We start from the raw sequence: 4,452 nt of genomic DNA, 5'->3' as shown, positions 1-4,452 counted from the left end.
TATATATATATATATATACATATATATGTATAATACTATCAAGCAAAAATATTCTGTCAAAATTGTAATCAAGATAATATGAATATGCTCAATCCTTTTAATAAGTTATACAATCATTGACAATAGTCATTTCAAATCCAATCAAGTCATAATAGGGTATGGCTTAATACTCATTTATTATTCAATTTTAGTTCAGCTTATAACAATCTAGTTAGTTTTATCAGACACCCTAAAATCAAAAAGATAAACACTAATCCAAGGAAATTAGATAATTTTCTATAGAACAATCACTCTATAAGTCAATTGACCCAAAAGGGTTTCACCAACTTATGTATCATTGCACACAAACATATATTCACAAATTTTCCAATACATAATAGTTTAAACACTATGATCCTTACTAATTCAATCATGCTTATAATATGATAGAAATTTAGTTGTAATCTATAAAAGCAACAATTAAGAAAAAAATATTATAATTGGATGATTTAATCTGCATAGAGAGGTATAGTAATAAAATAATGTACATAATTATTTTATTATGAGAATCTTATATCAAATGTTCACAACAAAAAAAAAATTCATCCAAGGATAACACCCCAAATAACAAAAAAATATGATTATCTCTTAATAAAAAATAATCACTTATCTCGAGCAATAATACTCCAAATTTATTTGATGCCCGACTACTAATACCTAAAGAATCGACCCACAAAAACGCCATACAAAGCATCCAATCAAATGCAAAACTAATAGTAAAAACATTAAAAGCCATTAGTTGTTAAGCTAGATATAACCTAAAAATAATCTTCATTATCTCACAATAGATTAAAATCTATTATTAAATAAATGTATTATTATTATTACCATCATCACCACCACCAACATCACATTGTTATTAACATGTAAAGGTGTAGCGATTTATTTGAGATTAAACTTAATCTAACTGAATAAGATGACTAAATCTAATTGATTTTACGTAGGATAATAAAATCACTAAACAAAACAAAAGTAGAAGCCATTAAGATGACAGAGCTCCCGAGTGTTCTGGACAACAAGTGATTTGACCGCTAAGACGTGATGCACGAGTCAATGCTTTTGAACAAAATACAAGTCCAAATCTATTTGATCAAATAGAGCAAAGTAGAGGAAACTGATGTGATTTGCTGTGCGATTGATTGTGGCAACAGAGGGGAAATTACAAAACGGTCACAATTTAGGAGAGACAAGGCAATAATAAAGGTGGTGCGGTGGATTTAATTGGCATGGCTGGCATGTTCTGGGTAAACCATAAGATTGGTGGTGAAATATGTTAGAGCTAAGTTGAAACTTGTTTTGTCCTCAAGTTTTAAGTGAGTAATAGTAAACTTGATGACTACCTTTACATGGCTTCATATGTTGAGCAAAACTTTTGATGGCTAAAAACTTTATTAAGGTTAGCTTCATTTGAACATAATCATTTTTGCATTAATCATTATTAACATTTTATCTCATGCTCATTGTCATTTTATGAGTATGAGATAAAATGTCATGAGCTTAAATTGTGTATGGTGAGTTAATCATGTTAGTAATGTTGAACTTATTGACATTTTATGAGTATGCGATAAAATGATCATCATTAACATTTTATTTGAACATAATGATCAAATGCAAAAAATGATTATGTTCAACTTAATGAGCATTTTATGAATATGAGATAAATCCCCACTTGATGTGCATTTATCTTATACTTATAAAATGTCATGAGCATTTTATGAATATGAGATAAATGCCCACTTGATGTGCATTTATCTTATACTCATAAAATGTCAGGAGCTTAAATTGAGTCTAGTGAGTTTCATCTTTGTTTCCATCTCCAATTTGCTAAGATGCGTTACTATTTTAGCCTAAATTAAGTTTAAATAAAATTTAAATTTTATTTTATTAAAGAAAATATATTTAAAAAATTAACTATGAATTCAAATTCTTTTCTTTGAGCTTTATATGACAAGAAATTGTCTCTACCAAGTTGTATCTTTTTTTAAATTTGTTGTCTTTTATGCATTTTGAGATTAATTTGCTGGTGAAAATTTATTTTGCATGTTGAATGTATCATTGTCTTCAGGTGGAATTTAATGTTTGATGCAAATGGCATTGCGGCATTGTTACTTTACTTTCATTTCTTATGTGATTCAAATGCGCGTGCGTGCCACACATATATGATTATTTTAGTTACAATAGTGATCATTTGTATTGATAATCATCATCCAGTGACGATGGAAATCCGCTTAAGAGTGATTATACTAGTATTATCACTATTAATGATGCCAAAAATTGTTTGGACAACTCACATATCAGGGAGCAACCTTAGTTTCATTGACACAAAAAATAATACAAAAGTGAATGGGTTTGTTTAATGACAAAGAAGAGCATACATATTAGAGTATACAGTTAAGCATATCTTATACTATGATTTAATAATTTCAAATATTATTTTTTTTGATTCCATGTGCTTCAAGATAAATAATTTTTTTTTAATAACAAATCTACACAAGGGGTTTCTAATGTAATTATTAAATATTTTTAAGCTTAATTCAAGAATATTTTAATTTAAGCATCCAATACATTATTAAAAAGGAAATATCAAGAGTTCTTACAATCACTTAATGCATTTTTATAACCATGAAACTAATTAGCCACCTCAAAACAAGTACATTATAAATAAAGAATACAATTTTAAGCTTTAAAAAACTTTGGTTAAGCATAAGAGTCCATATGTTGATGTCCTACCATTTGGCCTTAAGCTTGCAAAAGCTAAATGTATACCTAGATATGTGTTTCAAGCTAAACTTAAGGAGATCAAGAGAATTAGCAAGGGAAAAAAAGTATAGAGGGAATGAGAAGCCACTCACCCAAAGAAGGAAGCCCCCGATAAATGGTGCTCACTTAGTTCAAAAGAGACTATCTCAAATAATACTCGCCTAAACTAAAGGATCCAAGCTCCCAATGTCACGCACTAAGAAGCCTTAAACTCACTACTCCATATGGTAATCATCCAAATCAAGGATTATATGTTTTGATGGGGCTTGCTTTAAGACACCCAAAATTATTGTGAGTCAATTTGATCAGTCACATATGTATACACGTCGATCTAGTAAATATGAAAAAAGAGGCTTCATATTCATCCCATGAAGATAGTATCAAAATGTTTCTAATAAAGAACATTCTAGTTTATTAAACCACTAAATTTTGTTTGAGCATTAAATAAGAATGACAAATAAAAGAGTATTAAATTAAAAAAATGGAAATCTAATAGTCTTAAAAGAGCATTAAGTAAGAATGACAAATAAAACTCTTGTGTCTAACTCAGATGATGATGACACTCATGCTTCTATGATACCAGTACAATATTTTCTATATGTTATACCATGAGTTACCCTACATGATAGTTTACAACCATAGATACAAACCTCCTTAGCCTATATCTAGATCATAAGAAGATTTGGAAATCATATTATAGTTAAGAGGGACTTAACCATGCAAAATTTCTTAAGATTCCTATGATCCCCTATCTAATTTGTAATTTCTTACAATATATCTATTCTACTAGACTGTTGTGTGTTAACCTATTTGTTCTTCTATAGAACTATTAGAATTCCTAAATCACAAATAGTTTTAACTACCTAATAGATCATATTAAGAGTATGATAATTAAACTGTTAACATATCAACGTGCATCATTCATAAGCATAGAAAATGTTTAAGGGAAAAAACTTTTGGAAAAACATAAAGAAAAGTTATCCTTACATCACATTAACATTAAATCATGTTTAGCCATGAAACATGAGAGGGAGATGCATGGATAATTTCATAGAAATAGGTGAAGATTCAAGTGTGATAAAAAAACACATTTACAAACAAGCCAAGCACCTTAAGCAATACATTTAATCCTTGCCTTACAATGATCAACTCTCCATAATCTCTCACACACATATCACTCAACCACTCTCTCATGCAAACACTTTAAGAACTTAAAAGAAAATCCACCCCAGAAGCTTTCACTCTTAGGGAAGAAGAAGAGAACTCCTAGGGTTTGCACTAAAACCTTAATTCCTACCGTAGACAACCTTCTACCCTGATTAACTCCCACTAGGTTGTGCTAATGCATCCCTTATATAAATCTTCATATATTCATCTTGAAAATTCTCGTCAAAACTAGAATTGACTGGTGATGACTGTTGACCTCACTTTTGGTTGAGGTCTAAAAAACTTCTTTAGTAGCCTAGGTCTAGCCATAGGACTTTCCTATTGACTAGTCTTAGAAAATTAGAAAAGGTACCCCCACCATTAGAAATTCAAAACTCTTCTTTTTACTCAACTTGAAATTCCACACAATGATCTTAACCTCTAGCATTTAGTAGATAAGATCATTATAAGAGAATTCAAGAAAAGTCCCTATAGGATTACTTGGCT

This window comes from Phalaenopsis equestris, unplaced genomic scaffold (genome assembly GCF_001263595.1).
Source record: "Phalaenopsis equestris unplaced genomic scaffold, ASM126359v1 Scaffold000417, whole genome shotgun sequence".
NCBI classification, from domain to species: Eukaryota; Viridiplantae; Streptophyta; class Magnoliopsida; order Asparagales; family Orchidaceae; genus Phalaenopsis; species Phalaenopsis equestris.
This window is presented reverse-complemented; position numbering follows the sequence as displayed.